Source organism: Panthera onca, chromosome A1, assembly GCF_046562875.1.
Source record: "Panthera onca isolate mPanOnc1 chromosome A1, mPanOnc1 haplotype 2, whole genome shotgun sequence".
Classification (NCBI taxonomy): Eukaryota; Metazoa; Chordata; class Mammalia; order Carnivora; family Felidae; genus Panthera; species Panthera onca.
Window position 1 is genome coordinate 218,755,772 of NC_138339.1, and position 20,005 is coordinate 218,775,776.

Here is a 20,005-nt window from a genome sequence, read left to right on the forward strand (position 1 = left end):
CCCCCTTACACCCAGGATGCATCCCAACAGATCACGTTGTATTCTGAGGTTGACTGTTAGCTTTGCCCAAGGGCGAAGAGATGCTTGGGTCCTCAGGCTTCTCCTATGTTCTGAACACATCTTTTCTTTCTCATCATATCTTTCATATTTTCTAACCATATCTTCTCCTAGGTTCTTTCATATGTTTCTCACACTTTCTGCCTCCCTGCTTTTGCCCATACTCATTTAGCTTAGGGCTGTGATCACACTGAAGAGGCAAATAGCAAGGTACAGTGGGGTTGGAACTCAATATTCAAAAACTTCATCACAGACAATTTTTTTTTTAAGAAAAGGTAGGAACCTAATAAAAACAGCATGGTCTTACATGCCAAATGGTTTAAAAGTACATAAATAATAATAACATAAACATAAATAATAAATATGGCACTTTACTTTGAAAAAGACCTGGCATTTGCTTACGAAGGTAGGTGTTAAAGAGTTGTAGTTTGTGAGTTATTTTGAAATAGTGGTAATAGGGTTATCTGAAATCAGTTGGAAAGTTTTAATACCAAATGTACATGGATATGACTCATAATATGTGGTACACTGAGATTGCTGGTTGGTATTTGAAGTGTGTGCATGTTGGGGCACCTGGGTGACTCCGTTGGTTACGTGTCTGACTTCGGATCAAGTCATGGTATCACGGTTTGTGAGTTCAAGCCCCATATTGGGCTCTGTGCTGACAGCTCAGAGCCTGGAGCCTGCTTCGGATTCTGTGTCTCCCTCTCTGTCTGCCTCTCCCCTGCTTGTGTTCTCTCTCTCTCTCTCTCAAAAATAAACATTAAAAAAATTGAAGTGTGTGCATGTATACATTTTGTGTATTTCTATGTGGCTTGGTTCAGCAAGGTGGTTTGTGCATTCCCATAGTGCTTCTCCGAAATGAAACTACCCAAAAGTAAACAAGGAAAGTGTATTATGCTCACACTGTTCCCTAATATATCAATCAATCATGTTGGAACATATCTGTTTCAAAACAAGTGGTATAGCAGAAATGACTATTACATTTACCATTATAAAATATATGTATGTATACATACGTATGTGTTCGAGTAGGCTAAACATATTGTAGACCTATTATTGCAATTTTGCTAATTTGAGTAACTACAGATCTTTGGCTTTTTTAGTGGCATTTACCTCTCTCTTATTCTCACTTCTTTACTTCTCATTCACGTTTTTGTTTGTTTTTCTCTATTCCTAAAGACCACAGTGTAAATCCAGAATATCACAGCTATATACATCTTAGGCAACCCAGAAATAACATTTAATTTATTTTTTGATAGCCATTAGCCTTAAAAGCCAATAAAGTCTTGAGAACCATAGATTCTACCCAAGAACCAAGATTCTACCTTGAGAACCATAGGTTCTACCCAAGAAACATAGATTTCTCTAGTTCTTCCTTCTCATAATTTCCATTTCAAACATTATTAACACTGAGACCTTGGAAGTTGCTTAAAGATATTCAAATTGCTTTCATAAAAGCAGAATATAGAAGAAATGTTATAGGAGAAATAATTTAGAGGTATCCAAGTTGCACAGAAATAAAATTTAACTGACAGAATTAAAAACACATTTCCTGTTGTGCACTTGAAACTAATATAATCCTGTATGTCAACCATACTTCAAAAATAAAGAATTAAAAAAAAAACCATATTTCCAGCTGTCCACTAATTGCTAATCCTTGGCCAAATCTGGAAATCTTTAAAAAGTCTCATAACTAACTTGAACAAGATAACAAAGCTCAATTATTCTGGTTTTTCTCTTACTCTATTCTGCTTCCCATCTCCTTTTTTTGTGTGTGTGTTTCAGGAGGGAGGAAGGTGAATAACAAAAATTAGGCGACATTCTTACTCCTATTGGCTGTATTTCCAAAACACCAGGGCAGACTTTCAAACTGAGAAAAGTCAGGGTTTTTCTCTTTCCAGCACTACTCTGGCCCCCTGCTGGTTCCGAGCTGCAGTGGCAGCTACAATATTCAGCCCCAGCATTAAGATCTCCTATGCCAGTCCAAGGAATGACTGATTGCTTTGCTTCCCTAACGCTAAGATAGTATAATGTACAGCTAAACATATTTAGCAATAAACAGACACAGATATATAGCCTCTGAAGGCCTGTATGTGATAAGCTGTTCTGAATATTCTTCAGCTATCAAGCGGCTAGTTTCATAGGCTGTAGTCTCTGGCATTAGGCAGACCTAGATTTGAATGGAAACTGACTGTATATAAGTAACATAACTTTAAATCAGAGATGATAATACGGTGCCAGGACTGGCTGTGAGGATCAAGTAAAATAATATGCACATGGGCCTAGCAATCAGTTAAGAGCTAAATGTTAGACATTTCTCCACTCATAAAATAAAAAACAAATTCTAGCACATATTAAAAGTATATCAGTCCACTTATTGCCCTGTCACTACTCTGGAATGATGCAGATCCACTGGAAGATTCACAAGCAGTGTGTAATCAACTTCCTTACTAAACAATTAAAACAATTAAACAAAGGGCTATACTGGGTGCTCCAGAGATACACATACCCACATGCCAATAAGCCAGTAACTATGTGTTTAAGGACTTTTTAAATTGCCTTATATACTATCCAGAACAAAAAAACTCCAAAAGAATTCTGGATGCAACATTTTAGAAAAGCATGGGATAGGGATAATACAGAAACCCTGGATTTCAGCCTAGCTTCATCATTTGCTTGCCTTGTGCCCAAGTGAATTAAGCTTTGTTCTATATATTTAAGTAGGAACACTCCATCTCAGAGGATTATGCACACATAAGTAAATAACTAGAGACAAATTAGTAAACTAGAAAACTAGTAAAATGGAATGAGTTTAAAGAATATTTTTTTTTCTTAGACTTAACCCTCAAATCAACTAGAAAAACTTCCAGAAGCCACTACCATTTGCTCCACCACAACAGAGCTAAAGGAACAACGCAAAAAATGTCTACCTCATATCAGATTGCCCTAACGAAAAGGTAGACTTGAAGTGGGGGCAAGGGAAATGGGACTATTAGCCAAATGATGTCAGTAAAAAGTTACAAACAAGCTCAAACGTTCTGGAAGTGTGAATTTGAAAATAATAGTAAATTATCAAGGAGATGCTCTATAATAATGCTTTATTGTCTAAATGAATAAATAAACTAAAAAAATGTACAGGATTCATTCATCCAGCCATCTGAAGGCAATCTGCTCTACGGGTATACAGGTTGGAATAAGGAATTTATATTCTAATTGGGGATATAAGACATGTACCAAAAATACAGTGTAAGGCAAAAAGTTATGAATCACAAAGGAAAAGACCAATGAAATACCATAAAAATTCAGAAGAACAAAAAAATATGTGTATCTTGAGGAATCAGAGAATGTTTCGCAGAGACGGTAAGCCTGGAACTCAGTCTTGAATGATGGGTATGATTTGGTTTAGGAAGTGCAAAATGTAAATAACAAAGAAGTTAGTTTATCAGAAGCAAATGCTATGTGAATGATAGTAATAAAATGGAGAAGCAAGTTTGAGCCAAATTATGGAGAGCCTTTAAGAGTAGGGTAATGAGTTCAACTGTTAATTTCTGGGCAAAAGGCAACCATAATGTGATCAAAACTCTATGTCACGATTATGAATTTGGTGGGTGTATAAGAACCAAAAGGGCAGAGAAGAGAAACAGTAGGTGATGAAATTAAATGACAGCGAAGGTTACTCAGTAGGGGAATGAGAGGACTATTGTGAGTATCAGAGGAAATAGGCTTGGCAACTGAATAAATGTCAAATTGTAATTAAGAAAACACTCAAGATAACAATGAGTTTCCTTGTTTTCTACCTGAAAGAATAGGCTGGTAATATCTCAAAAGCAATAAGGATCACAGGAGGAAAATTTTTTTTACAAAATAACCAATGCTTGATATGTAAAAGTTTGAAGTGCCAGCAAGACTTCTGGATATATGCCTGTGGGCACTTGAACATACAAAACTAGAACTTGGGAGAGAAAGCAGAACCAGAGCAATACACCTGAGAGTCACTCATTCTGCCAATGGAGTACATGAAAAAAAGAGCCAAAAACAAAAACAAAACCTTAGAGAACACTGGGGCGCCTGGGTGGCCCTGCTGGTTAAGCATCCGACTCTGGATATCTGCTCAGGTCTTGATCTCAGGGTTCAAGCCCCACACTGGGCTCTGCGCTGGGTGCAAAGCCTACTTAAAACAAAAAACAAAAAACTTTAGGAAGCACCTACATGTAAAGATACAAAAAGTACAATGTGGGGTATAAAATATCTTTTTCTGTTAAGTGGAGGTGGGGCGGGATGGTCATAAGCCATCCTGCCACTATACTGTTCTTCCAGCCCCAGGGTTTCTAATCATACTGTTTCCCTCATTAAATTTCAAAAAAAATTTTTTTGGTCTGTCATAATTCTTATTTGCCTCTTATGTTATTTCCAGGGGTATAGCTGTACTTAATATGGAGAAATGGATTTTATATCATCTTTTCTGGACTGGAAGCCTTGAACTTGCTTTTTAAAACTTGCTTTTTAAAACAGTGCATACTTGGAGGCACCTGGGTGGCTTAGTCGGTTAAACGTCCGACTTTGGCTCAGGTCATGATCTCGCTGCTTGTGACTTCAAGCCCCGTGTAGGGCTCTGTGCTAACAGAGTGGAGCCTGGAACATACTTCAGATTTTGCCTCTGTCTCTCTCTGCCCTTCCCCTACTCATGCTTTGTCTTTGTCTCTCTCTCTCTCTCTCTCTCTCAAATATAAAAAATAAAACATATAAAATTTAAAACAGTGAATATTTTTCTTTTATAAGTTAAAATCACTATGAAAAATAAACATATAATAAAAAAAAGAAGAGAACTTCAAAAATGTGAAGCATTCAACAGTACGATGCTATAGAGCATTCATATTCCCCTAAAATCCTGAAGACATAGGCTGATAGAGACATCAAAGCCAGGCTGGGACCACCATAGCGTACTGCAGCATAAAGCAGGCAGAGGACACTCCTCCAGGGAAACTGGTCATCTGATCCAGGTAGCATGGCCCAACAACCCTGCCTAGAAGACTGGATGAGAGGCAGAAGTCTTAATAGTGCCTGACACAACAGTCAAGGACAAAATCAGGAATATATGAGGTTAAGGATTGAAGGCACAAGCACATAATACTGTTTCCAGGTGTTTGGTGAAGAATGGAAGGAGAACTTGAAGGGCTAAAGAAAGGGGGTTTCATTTGCCTTTTTTTTTTTTCTTACTTTGAATTCTCAGTAGATTGAGTGGGACAGATATGAGGAAGATGCAGGAGAGGAGGGGGATAATCAATGGGATGAAATTCTTGAGCTCACAATGAAAGAAAGGATCAAGAATATAAGTGAAAAGTTTAATATCCAAGAAGAATGACACATATTTTTCTAAAATAAGAAGGAAAGATAACGTTTCAATAAAGAAACTGTCACGGTAAAGAGGAATGAAGTTAGGGAGCACACATTTGCTTTAATTTTCTCAGAAAAGGACTCAAGTTCATCTGAAGAGAATGAGGTGGAATAATAGAATGTGCTTTTGAGCAGAGTAAAAATTGATCTTATAAAAAAACATATCTAGTAAGAATAAAAGCTAAAGGTTATAATTCATGTACACCAAACTCTAAGTTTAATAGTTACAATTCCTCTTCTTTCCAAAAAATATAACCACACTAAGTGAAATACATGCTATGATTTTCTTCCAATTTCCCAATTTAGGGAATAACAAAGGATGAGGTAAGAAAGAATTGATGAAATCCTAAGATACAATAGATAACTAGCATCATAAGCAATAAAAATGGGCTTAGCGCTATAACCAGTTAAATGGTAATAATTCTCATATCTTCCTGCCCTTCTTTGCTGATCTGTTTTTTTCCATAGTTGGTACTTCTGTGAAAAGTTCTTATTTGAATTAGTTAAAAACACAATATACCTTTATAATAAGAGAACAACTCCCATCCGATTGAGAACTGACACACATTCTCTTTTTATAAGGTATATCATCTCCCAATTTTCCAAACTTTTACAAACTCACTTTTCTACAAATTACTGAAATCAGAACTACACAAAAATGTTATGTTGGAAAATCACATTATTACTGTTACAAATCTTTAAAAGTACAATTTGTGAGCTGGTGCTCACAAGAAGAAAAACAGGCTCCAAAAAGAACACAGAAAAGACAAAGAAAGAAGTAGCCTGGGTAAAGTAACAGAAAATCTTGAACAAGACATTTAATTTTCAGATTCAAACATGGCCATTTATTGCAAACAAACACAGCATTTGTGGTAAAACATATTCAGGTAATGTCCTGAACAGGAAAATATCTATAGAATTAGTTCAGTAATTCTAGTTGGATTCCATTACCATAACTGAAGACTTATAAAACATGATTTAGAGTAGGAAAAATTATTACAATCTATTAATAACTATAAAAGAATATGGTTAATAAATGCAAACACAAAATTGCACCTTGTTTTACAAAACAAACTAGTGTAGTTTTCTTGCTTTATTGACTCTTTTAAAATGTATCTTTCATTTTGCATTTCGATTTCAAAATAAATGCTCCCTGTAGAAAAAAAACCTTTTTATTTCACATGCCTCTCTACTGCTTGAAGATCTCCTGTCTTCCTTTTCTCTAATTCCACTCTACAAAGTTAACCACTGTTAACAGTTTAGTTCTGTTCTTTGATTTTTTTCCCAGACATAATCTGTTTGTTTAAGTATATATACAGTTTTAAAAAAATGGTATCATACCATATATTCTGCTTTGTAAGTTATTTTTGTTTCTTAATAGTAGATCCTGGTTTCTTTACATGTCAGATTTAGTAAAAAGACTTCATTCTTTTCAAGATGCTACATGGTATTTTTTTTAGGTTTATTTATTTATTTTAAGAGAGAAAGAACAAGCAGGGGAGGGGCAGAGAGAGAAGGGGACAGAAGATTCGAAGTGGGCCCTGTGCTGACAGCAGAGAGCCCAATGTGGGGCTTGAATTCATGAACTGTGAGATCATGACCTGAGCTGAAGCTGGATGTTCAACGGGCTGAGCCATCCAGGCATCCCTACAGGGCACTTCTTAATATTCGTGCACCACAATTTATTTAACCATTTCTCCATATGCAGTCAGGTTGATGCTGTTTTGTTTTTTTCCTTCCCTATTTTATAATTTTTTTTTTTTTTTTTTTGAGAGAGAGAGAACAAGTGACACATGAGTGGTAGAGGGAGAGCAAGAGAATCTTAAACAGGCTTGATGCAGGGCTTGATCTTACAACTGTGAGATCAGGACCTGAGCTGAAATCAAGAGTAGGATGCTTAACCAACTGAGCCACCCAGGTGTCCCCTTATAATCTTTTAAAAATTTGTTCAGGGATAATGTAAGCATGAATTAGGATTAAAAACTCATGGTGCTAGTTGTCCTTTGAAAGAAGCTATAAAATGATCATCTAATAGTAATAAACTTTTTTTCTTAAATAAAGATCTTGGCTTTTCATAGCTGATAAACACAAACAAAAGTTGTCACATTTTCAATACAATGTTATCAATAAGTCTAAGGACTTAGACACACAACTGGTTTTCAAAGTAACTACACATTATAGCCTAATCCTCCACTACTTGATTAAATTTAACAACTCTTTATTGGTATTTTTATAAGCCTACTGTAGTACCAAGTTCTCTAAAGAATTCAAAAGAAGTCTGTGACAAAGGACCTGCCTTCAAGGAGCTTACAATTTGGGGGGAAAGGGGTGGCGAAACATAGTCATCTGTATGAAATAATTGCACCAAAATATAAAGACTAAAGAAAATGTAAAAGGAAGAGGAAATAATCAAGGGATCAAGAATCATAGGATAAAATATAGATCATACCTAGTGAGAAAAGGTAAAGAGTTAATGCAAGAAATGGGAATTTAGAGGCACTTTGAAAAATTACTAGGGTTTGGATAGTAAGATAGAAAGGAGGCAGGTGCCTGGGTGCCTCAGTCCATTGAGCATGTGACTCATGATTTCAGCTCAGGTCATGATCTCAGTTTCGAGAGTTCAAGCCCCATTGTCAGCTCAGGGCCTGCTTGAGATTCTTCTTCCCTCTGCCCCTCCCCAGCTCACACTTTCTCTGTCTCTCTCAAAATAAAGAAATAAACTTAAAAAAAATAAAAAGGAGGGGGGAGATTATTTCCAGCAAGGGGAAATGTTTTAGCAAAAATCTGAAGACTGGAATGAAAGAAGAAATAAAAGGAAAAGGGAAAGAGAGCTAGGAAAGAGAGAGAGAGAAAAAAAAAAAAAAAAACATGGCTAAGAGGGAAACATAGGGAGAGGGTGCCTGGGTGGCTCAGTCAGTTAAGCTTCTGACTTTAGTTCAAGTCATGATATCAAGCTTCGTTGAGTTCGAGCCCCGCATAGGGCTCTATGCTGACAGCTTGGACCCTGAAGCCTGATTAGGATTCTGTGTCTCCCTCTCTCTCTGTCCCTCCCCCACTTAGGTTCTGTCTCTCTCTCAAAAATAAACATTAAAAATAAAAATAAATAAAATGTAAAAAAGAATAGAAAAAGGGAAACATATAGGGATAAGGTTTTGAGATGGAATGGTGAGCAGGGAAGGTTGTTGGTTTTTTAGGTGCATACATTTGTTGTCAGGAAGAAACCTGTAGAGAGGTAAAACTGAAATACCCTAATGAGAAAAAAAGCCAGTGGTAAGGGAAAAAGTGAAGATAAATAGTGAGGCATTTAGAGAGATCCCCTCGATGGCAGAGAAAACCCAGATATTAGCTGTTCACCGCACACTTGGTCAAACATGTTTTGGCCCCATATCCAGGTACACCAAGGATTTCCTGTTTCAGAAGTTTTTATTTGTGGGGTCAGGGTTAGAGTCACTGTTACATAACACACAGTATTTCATATAGAAAGTCCCATCTAATATCTCTCCAGAGTTCTTATTCCCTTCTTGCTGGATTTTCCCTGTGCCCTTCAAATTTTTATTTTCATTATTTCTGTCCCAGGGTCTACTTCCAAATCTATATACATAACTCATCCTAGACACCAACAAAACAGTCACTTCCAATTGACAGGACACACTTAAGGCAATTTAACAATCATCTTCTGACAGTTGACAAGCCCCTTGTGGACTCAACATTCATCACAAATGAATTATCAAGGCATTTCTTCCAAACAAATCCAGTGTTTTCTACAAAAGCCATTCTTATGCCAACTACCGAAAGATTGACAGTTTCTCCATTTCAATACAGAATCAAAAATGTAGGAGGACAAATACATTCAGGATATCTTCCAAAAAATTTCTACAAATCACTGGTCTGAAAAGGCTAAAATGACTACCCCTAAGAGCAAAGGAACCTAGAAAAAAATGAGCATCTGGCATTTGCAGCTTCAATCATGGGAAGAAGGCATGAAAATATGAGGTTTGGTATGACTTTTGCATAGACCGTCAATAGTCTGCCACAAAAGTTAAGTAAAAAGCACAATCAAGATACATAAATTAGTGATTACAACTATACTTTTTGAGTTTATATTCCTAAATTCCAGAAATTAAATGGCTTACCTCAAAGTATTTGCAAAGTTGTTTTTAAGTGGATACAAATTTAAACAACATCTAAATATTTAACACTCATCATTATTTATACAGCATTTTATAATATCAAAGAGCGTTCATATATATGTTCTCTATAAAAGCCTTGAAAAGAACATAAAGGAAATATGATTCTAGTAGCTCCACTTTAAAGATAAGAAATACAAAGTGAATGGTTTTACTATAGCAGATTCAGATAAGGAAATTGAAACTGAAAGTTAAAATCTTGACTTAGGGCGCCTGGGTAGACTCAGCTGTTAAGCATCTGACTTTGGCTCAGGTCGTGATCTCACAGTTGGTGAGTTCAAGTCCCATATTGGCTGAGCACGAGTCGGAATCCACCTCTGTGAGCTCCAGTCCCTCTTTCGGTAACAGCACGAGCCCCCCCTCCCCCCTTCCCGAGTGAGCCCGGCTTCTGGCTAGCTAGCTCGCTCGCTCTCTCTCTCCCTCCCTTCCTCCCTCTCTCTCCCTCTCTCTCTCTCTCTCTCTCTCCCTCTCTCTGTCTCTCTCTCGCTCTCTGCCCCCCGTGGGATTCTCTCTCTCTGCTCCTCATTCGTATGCATCCTCTCTAAATAAGTAAGTAAATAAATAAATAAATAAATAAATAAATAAAATAAATAGCAAGCTTGACTTAGATGCCAACTTGTCAGTGGTATCAGCGGGGTTCAAATCCTACCGCATTTTTACTAATATCCGCTCTTTGGTACAGCATTAGGTTTGAAACAACATTTGGTTAATTGTGATTTCAAAATTACTGTAATTTTGATCTTTTATACTTAAAAACACCTCACCAGAAGAGCTTATTTTGTGAAGATACGTGCACCACAAAAGATGTTTTCTGAATAAATGAGTTTATGAATAGTTTTAATTCATTTCTGGCTAACACCCACAATCAAGAATCATCAAGAATTTTGACATAAATATTGGTTTAAAAGTTATTTTTACTAACCATTCCTCTGACAACAAAAAGGAATTCTTTGCCTCCCACAAAGTTCTTTATTTAGACTTTTTTATTTTCATTGTTGTTCATTAATTCTAGGTTCATATCTGCTCAATATTGCTAATCGTACATTTTTATCAAATGATATCCTCACAACTCTTCATATTTTGGATATATTTTGTCTTTTTTCTTTTCATAGCAAATACATGGAATTTATCCTGTGATATCACACAACTGCTAAGTGGGCTGAATGTTTTTGCTGGGTGACTGGCAGGACTGAATGGTGCTGCTATTGTCTAACAAATTTTTTCATTTTCCATTTATAATAGTTATCACTCAATAATTCCCTTAGTTATAGCTGCCTCCTTTACAGAATTGCTTGATGTTAGTCTGCATTGGCTCCACACCCTGTTAACTATCATATTCTTTCATGATCCTCTTAGTACCACAAACCAGCTAGCATTTCTAGCAACAAATGCTAGCAGAAATCTAACGGTTTGGACTCCTCTGGGTTTCTAGAAGCTTCTTTGAGACACTTGTGAGAATTCTTTGTAGTTGAGGAATGAATGAAAGCCAATCAGGTTCTCCAGTAAAGGAGAGGAAAAATAACTGAAATGCCAATCATTTCCCTCATTTCTCTGGCATACTTTTCTTTCTTCATAGCACATGGGTCTGTTCTTATGAACACATCTCCTCTCTTTCTTTTGTCTTTTCCTGTGTTAAGAAGAGTACAGAGGTATTCCTGTTATTTCTGACTGGTGCTGCTATATTTGACTTTGTTGATGCCACACCTGAGTGTCAGAGGTTCCATTTCACACTGAGAGACGGGAAGTTTTAGAAAGTGCTCTCAAGTCACTGGTCTCTGCTGGGGAGAAAGGAGAGAGAAGCCCCATGGCCACAAGGTCTGGCCCAGCTCTGGGAGCCGAGACCTATGGGGAGCAGGTGGCCCAGTGTCTATTTTCTCTTATATCTTAAAATGTACTTTCTTTCTCAGCTACTTAGCAAATTAGATGCAAATGGTATTTCTAAGATAGCAACATCTTTGATTCAATTAAGGGGAAAGAGAGCCTTGGATATTTCATTAAAAAAATCATTTTGACAAATTTTTCCTACCCAAATTAATTCTGTTTCTGTTGATAAATACAGGGATAAAAAGAATATTTTTAATGTTCCTTGTAACCTTTCATGTTTTCTTTCTGGAACTTTTGATTAGATCACCTTACAATCTTTCATTTTCTATAACTTTTTTCTCTGTGTATGGTCTTCCATGCAGTTTCTTTCTAACTGTGCCTCATATGCTGATTTAACATACCATTTAATCTTTAAATTCTGTTATTATACTGTTCATTTCTGATATTCTTTTAAGTTTATTTATTTTGAGAGTGAGCAGTGGAGGGGGCAGAGAGACAGAGGGAGACAGAGAATCCCAAGCAGGCTCTGCACTGTCAGCACGGAGCCCAATGTGGGGCATAAGCCCACGAACCGTGAGTCATGGCCTGAGCTGAAAACAAGAATCAGGCACCTGGGGCACCTGGGTGGCTCAGTTGGTTGGGTGTCCAACTTCAGCTCAGGTCATGATCTCAGAGCTTGTGAGTTCAATCCCTGCGTCAGGCTCTGTGCTGACAGCTCAGAGCCTGGAGCCTTCTTCAGATTCTGTGTGTGTGTGTGTGTGTGTGTGTGTGTGTGTGTGTGTGTGTGTCTCTCTCTCTCTACCCTCCTCTGCTCATGCTCTGTCTCTCCCTGTCTCAAAAATAAACATAAAAAAATTTTTTTAAAGAGTCAGGAGCCTAACCAATTGAACCACCCAGGTGCCCTTCATTTCAGATATTCTAATTGTCTCTTATTTTAATATGCCTGGTCACTTTTAAATTCTATTACTCTTTGGGGCACCTGGGTGGCTCAGTCGGTTAAGCATCCAACTTCGGCCCAGGTCATGATCTCACAGTTCGTGAGTTTGAGCCCCGCATCAGGCTCTGTGCCAGAGCCTGCTTCGGATTCTGTGTCTCCCTCTCTCTCTGTCCCTCCCCCACTCATGCTGTCTCTCTCTCCTTCAAAAATAAACATTAAAAAAAATTTTTTTTAATTCTATTACTCTTTATGTTTTAGCATCCCTCCTTTACGTATTAAATATTAAATATTTATTTTATGTATTGGGTATTTCTTTTTTGAGGGAGCACGCACATGCAAGAGAGGCAGGGGGTAGAGAGAATCTTTAAAAAATTTTTTAAATGTTTATTTTTTTTTGAGAGACAGACAGAGAATGAGTGGGTCAGGAGCAGAGAGAGAGGGAGACACAGAATCTGAGGCAGGCTCCAGGCTCTGAGCCTGACATGGGGCTCAAACTCACAAATGGTGAGATCATGACCTGAGCCGAGGTCGGATGCTTAACCGACAGAGCAACCCAGGAGCCCAAGACAGAATCTTAAGCCAGCTCCATGTTCAGTTTCTCATGACTGTGAAATCATGACCTGAGTGAAAATCAAGAGTCCGATGTTTAACTGACTGAGTCACCCAAGTGCCCCTTGGATATTCCTAATAGCAAAAATCTGTGTAGATTTGTTTGGTTGTTTGTGGTTTCTGCTCTTTGCTCATGGAATTTTGATTTTCTCCCTTCATGTTTTGTGATTTTAAAAAATGTGTAAGACTGGGGCGCCTGGGTGTCTCAGTCAGTTGGGCATCTGACTTCAGCTCAAGTCACAATCTCGTGGTCCGTGAGTTCGAGCCCCGCGTCGGGCTCTGGGCTGATGGCTCGGAGCCTGGAGCCTGTTTCCGATTCTGTGTCTCCCTCTCTCTCTGCCCCTCCCCCGTTCATGCTCTGTCTCTCTCTGTCTCAAAAATAAATAAACTTAAAAAAAAAAAATGTGTAAGAGCTTATTTGTTAGAATTTTAATAATGATACTCTGACAAACAAATGTTTGTCAAGAACATTTATAACTCCCTCTGTGGAAGATTTTTCATTGTTTCTGTCAGGTACTGAAAAGTGTTAGAGACCAACGTCCATTTCAAATTAAAATTCTCCATTTGTGGGAGACCGTGAAAATAAGTATTTAGGGACCATGAAAATAGTAGAAAGTAAGGCCTCAAATCCAAGTGAATGTGAGCGGGTAACCAGGAAGTAGTAGGAGAGATTTGATTTGATTTTTTCAAAGTTTATTTATTTTATTTCAGTAATCTCTACACCCACCGTGGGGCTTAAACTCACAACCCTAAGATCAAGAGTTGCATGCTCTACCAACTGAGCCGGCCAGGTGCCCCAGTAGGAGAGATTTTTAACTCCACCCAGAACTCTATGCCTCTCCAAGATGGTGTCTGATCAGGCCCCCTACACTCTGCAGAACCCAAGGAATTTTTCCCTGTCCCCATCCCTCTTCATACACAACTTTCTATACCAACAGAAACCCATGCATATCCCCAGAGTATTCAGTGACTTCAGCACTTGCTTACCTCACAGGATGTACTTCTTCTGTTTCAAGCCACAAAAAGTTTCCCTTATTTTCTTATAGGTTCATCCACTCATAATGAAGGTTTTTTAAATATTAAATCTAGTGTTTTTCATCTTTGGTGGGGGGGCCGAATTCAAGAACTCTTGTCTATCATACTGCCAAAAGGGGAAATCTATTTAATATTTCTATAATTGCTTTGTGAAATTTATATTATATATATATATATATATATATATATATATATATATATTCCTGTATAGTTTTATTTTAGTGTGTTACTGTAATCTTCAAGTATGTGACGAACATTTATACTCTTGACTGAGTCATTATATTAGCTTACCTTAGAAGTTGTATATCATCTGCAAATCGGTTTCAACTTTCTGTCTTCACCAAAGTCACTGATCAACACAGCTTCTGACAAAAAGAAAAGCTTCAAAATTAACTTTTAAACTTTTATAGCAAATCCAATATATTTTCTTACTGTTATCAGGTATATAGAATTACAAATTAAATTCCCACCATAATCATATATAGATAAACCAATTAAAACAGGAAAATCCCTCTACCCCAATTACTTCAAGTGCCAGAACTTTTAGAAAGTAGCATTGAACTAAGAGAAAATATTTTATCATCAGGGGAAACCAGTAGTGGTATGAGGGGGTGGCTTAGAGAAGGGGAGCCCTAGCACCCCCAAAATATATCCATTAGCCCTCATCTTCCACAGGAAACATAACTTACTTAAGCTAGTATCTCAAAGGCCAATTTTTAGAAATGTTTTTATTTATTTATTTTGAGAGAGAATGCACACATGTGCATACAAGTGGGGGGAGGGGCAGACAAAAAGGAGAGAGAGAAATCCTAAGCAGGCTCCATGCCTGCAGGGTCCAGCGCGGAGACTGACACTGGTCTCAATCTCATGACCACGAGATCATGACCTGAGCCAAAATCAAGAGTCAGACGCTTAACTGACTGAGTCACCCAGTTGCCCCTAGAGGCCAATTTTTATAAAAAGGCTGTGCAAAGCTTAAAAGAGCTTTTAAGTATCACAAAGAGAAGCTTTGAAGGGTTTTTTTGCTTTTAGTATATGTGCTGCCGAAGCGAGCACAGGGTTTTTTTTGCTTTTAACAGCATCATAAAAATCCATGCCTACTAGAGTTTTTCTTTCCTACTTCCCACACTTTTCGTTTGCATCTTTTATTAACTTCAGTCATTGATGGCAACTTTCACAAAATTTTTATCTTCGACATCAATATAAGGATATATGTGTATGTGTGTTTACATTTCCCCATCAGAAATAAGAGAAAACTTACACTTCTCTCCTTTAGTGCATTGCTCTTGCATGAAGAACATATAAACCACTGACTTAGGGTCTGCATATTAATGTATTTTCTGAGCAGCAACTACTGGTTTAAATAGAACATTTAGCTCCTGATGTTCTTTCTTCTCAATATTTGAAATCCTGCAATAATGTAGTAGAAAAAGCACAGGCTTTGGAATCACATTGATCTGGGTTTAAATCTCAACCTCCCACTCTGTAACTGTCTAATCTGAAGCAAATTATGTAACCTCTCTGAACCTTTTAGGAATAAAATATCATGATTCTCCATAGGTATACGCAAGAGTCAAATCATATATATATAGTGTCTGACACAGTGCCATATAACATGTACTCTGTTATGTAGCTGTCCTGTGTTTTTTTGTATTTCGCTTCCATTTTGCTCAATCTGTCAAAGAAATTTTGAGACTACATTTTCTTAATTTACAGCCTTAACGAACTTCTGTGGTTTTGTTCAACAATTATCGATATTTTACATCTATTTTGCCCAATAATATACATAAAATACTTTAAAAATAACAATATAACAATAAAAATGCTAAATCTAGGTCCTAAAGTCACTAGAAATTGTTCCTTTTCTTGTATGGTTATGACACCAAAATGCTATACAGTTATGTAAATTTATTTCCATTCCTTCTTAAATTTTTCTTTTAGTTCTTTTTTTCTTAATGTTTATTTTTGAGAGACAGAGAGAGAGAGAGAGAGACGGGGGGGGGGGGGGGGGCAGAGAGAGGGAGACAGAATCCAAACCAGGCTCCAGGCTCTGAGCTGATAGCACAGAACCGGACTCAGGGCTCTCTCACGAGCCATGAAATCATGACCTTAGCTGAAGTCAGACACTTACTAACTGACCCATCCAGGTGCCTTCAGTTCTACTTTTTTAATTTAATTTTTGAATATGTAAACATACATGATTCAAAGGTCAAAACTATATAAATAAGTAACAGAGAAATCTCTCGTCCGCTGTTGGCACCTTTCACATTCCCTCCTTCTACCTATAGATTATATATTGTTTCATGCCTTTGGGGTTTTTTCTACTTCATAATATATTCTGCAGATCATTCAATGTTGGTACATGTAGACTTTCTACACTCTCTTTTATGACTTCTGGAGAAAACAGCAACTTGGAAGGGGAATGGAGATTATTCCACTATTGAATGTACTTTAGTTACCTAGTCCCCTATTAACAGGCATTTTGGTTGTTTCTAATCTTTTGCTAATACAAGTAACGCTGCTGTGAGTAACTTCATACAAATGCCAGTTTATATTTTATGTCACTGTGTCTTTAGAACAGATTCCTAGAAGTTAGGTGCCCGGGTCAAAAAGTAAATGCACGTGTAATTTAGTATACATATAATATATGTATATTATACACACGGGTTGGATACTGCCAAATTCCCTCCCAAGATTTGTGCTTTTGTATCCCTACCAGCAATTCATCAAAGTGCCTGTTTCCCCACAATCCACAGAACATATTATATAACTTTGGATTTTGGTGAGAAAGGCTTGAGTGTAGCTATAATTTTTAGTATAGCTTTGTGGGGGGGGGGGGGGAGACGCACGAGCAGGGGAGGGGCAGAGAGAGAGGGAGAGAGAGAACCTTAAATAGGCTCCAAGCTCGGAGAGGAGCCAGACCTGGGGCCTGAGCATGAGATCATGACCTGAGTTGAAATCAAGAGTCAGACGCTTAACCAACTAAGCCACCCAGGCACCCCTTAGTATAGCTTTTATTTATATTTCTCTTAGTATGACTGAAGTTAAATATCTTTTGTGTGTTTGTCAGCTGCATTTCTTTTTCTGTGACCTCTCATATCTTCGGCCCAATTTTCTATTGGGTTGCCAGTCATTTGCTCTGACTTCTAGGTTATTAGAAGAGATTAGCTAGGAGATCAGCTCTTTGTGATGTAAATTTAATTATTTCTTCCTACCTTGTCACTGGTCTTTTTACATTGCTTATGATACTTTTCATCATGTAACTTTTTTTTAGTGTATGGAATTTATCATGGTTTTCACTTTTTCTGGGATGGAGTCATAGTTATAAAATCCCCGTCTTACAATTTCATAGACTTTAACAATCTGTGCCTGTTCTGCTTTGTATCTTGCTCTTGAGAAATTTGTTCCTAATGTCTTCTGTCTACCTGGAAGCCTATAGGAATTTTTCACTACTTGAATGTCCAATAGTTTTACTAGGATATGCTTTGGAGTTGACCATTCTAGATCAATTTTTTCAGTACACAATGAGCCTTTTCAATTTGAGTCTTCTGTTCATTCCAGAATGTTTTCATGGATTGAAGTTTAAATATTAGTTCTGCTATTGCTCTTCTCTTCCTAAGAACTCTAATTTTTACATATTGTCTGTATCATTTGCTCTTTCTCTTTCTTCATTTAATTTTCCTTCTTCTGGCTATCTTCAAGTCTTTCCTCAATACCTCTTACATTCAGGAACTCTATTCTCCCTTAGGTATCTTGGACTTTAGCTTCATTTTATTTATTTTTTTATTTAAAAAAAAAATTTTTTTTTTAACGTTTATTTATTTTTGGGACAGAGAGAGACAGAGCATGAATGGGGGAGGGGCAGAGAGAGAGGGAGACACAGAATCGGAAGCAGGCTCCAGGCTCTGAGCCATCAGCCCAGAGCCCGACGCGGGGCTCGAACTCGCGGACCGCGAGATCATGACCTGAGCCGAAGTCGGCCGCTTAACCGACTGAGCCACCCAGGCGCCCCTAGCTTCATTTTAAAAGATGATTTTTCTTCATTTTATTTCCTCAGTTCAGCAAATTTCACATCAGCAAAGTTCACTTTTCACATCTTCCTCTTTTTGTCCATTTGTTTTGGGGTTCTGAATTTGTATTTGAACTTTATCTCTGCAAATGCTTATCCGTGGATATTTAATTCAGGTAGGAGTATTGTGCTGTGGTTTTCTTTAGCTCTTATAGTTGAATATTTTGGGAGAGACTTTTCATCAGCTGAAATATTCTGACTCAAAATTTATGTTTTCTACTTATAATAACTTTATATGGATGTTATGTGCCAGTATCTTTTCATTTTGAAATGTTCTAATTTTCCTAAACCAGATTAACAATAGCATATAGACAGGAGTGAGGGATTCAGAAAAATTACTAGATTTTCTAGTTCAACAGCACCTTCTGTTGGTTTGATAAAGTACAGTTTTTTAAAATCAATGATTCCTTTTTGGGTGAGAGTGGTTGATGTATCTTCTTTTTCATCAAGATCCCTAATTTCTACTATCTTTTCTTACTCTTACCACCAGGTCTCCAGGTATATAGTGTCCCTTCCAACTCTCCTCTTATCTCAAAAGCAATACCTTTCTCAGACTGCCTCTTTGGTCCCATGAGCTTTCAAGTCCCTTCCTTTTATCCAACAGGTCTCAAATTTGTTAGTATTTCCTTCTTTAGGGTAGGGCTTTCACTTTCTGGAGTTATTTTATCTGCATTCTACTGATTCTAGATCTTGCTTCCTTCTCCTGTTCTCAACAGTGTCAACCTCATTTACCACTTCAGCATGGGTGCCAGAGCTCACTCTGCTGTATTTCAGCATTTACTTCCGTACATACCCATAATTTGAAATTAGTTAGGCAAGGATGGTGGTGGTTTTATTTGCTCTCTTTATAGATCTGTATGGTTTGTAAAGAATGTATGGTGAGATCTGGATTTAGAAAGTTACCATAGTCCTACAGACACCTTTAGTCACGTGTTATTTTTTATTTTAAAAATTATCTTCCAGTTTTATTGCATGTGATCAAAAGTTTGACTTTTTGGGGGGGGGGGGGACTGAGGTTTTCTTTGTGGTCTAATATAGCACATTTTTTTAAACTGTCTCCTGTGCACTTGAAAAGATGTATTCTCCATTAGTGGACTCAAACTTTGATATAAATCTAGGAGATTTACCCTACAGTATACTTAGTGGTACTAGAAAGGTGTGTGAAAGTCCTGTATTAGCAGATTTCTAATTCTCCTTACATCTCTTATAGTTTATACTTCATAAAAGCTGTTGATGTATTATTTGATAAATAGGCATTTAAAAAAAATCTTAATTGTGAATGTAGCCCTTAACTTGGACAATATCCTTTATTTTAATGCTTTTTGAATTAAATCCTGCCTTGTCTGATACCAAGATGAAAACCCTGTTTTAAAATTTGCATTTATCTGATGTATCTTTGGTCTTCCCTTGATTATTGTTTTTTTAAATTCTTCATTTATTAATTCCCTTTATTATTAATAACTTGTATAGCTCTACCTTTTGTATACACAAATCCGAAAACCTTTTTCATTAAGTTGAGCCCATATATTTACTAATACATCTGATATTTTTGGTGTTATTGGTAACTTTTCATGTTTTATACATTTTGAGTATCTGTACATACAAATACTTATAGAAAATGTGTGCATTTTAGTTTTTAGCCATTATATGGAGTATGTAATGGCATCTCATTATGATTTTAATTTGCATTTCCCCAAGAACTCTTCTATGCTTTTCTCAAGAAAAGTGAAATGAAACCTAAAATCACTTCTCTGCAGATATTTATAACAGTTGTATTTGTAATCACTAAACACTGGAAATAACCCAGATGTCTCTTAATTGGGGAATGGGTTTTTTAAAACTGCAGTAGTACACCCTTGCAATGTAATACAGAAACAAACCTCTTCCTAG

General features: G+C 37.1%; 1 protein-coding gene across 11 annotated transcripts in view; it reads right to left on the reverse strand.

Annotated features, from left to right (window-relative positions):
* The window catches only part of CAB39L (calcium binding protein 39 like), a 130,506-nt gene that overhangs the window by 104,600 nt on the left and 5,901 nt on the right, over positions 1-20,005 (reverse strand). For 4 of the 11 annotated variants that reach the window (XM_078433915.2, XM_078433880.2, XM_078433886.2 and 1 more), the window contains exons 2-3: positions 15,308-15,456; positions 14,338-14,411 (exon numbers count right to left, since the gene is read on the reverse strand). The gene's annotated coding sequence lies outside the window, so the exon portion shown is untranslated. The remainder of the gene's footprint in view (positions 1-14,337; positions 14,412-15,307; positions 15,457-20,005) is intronic. The other 7 variants (XM_078433916.2, XM_078433887.2, XM_078433913.2 and 4 more) reach the window with 3 other exon arrangements.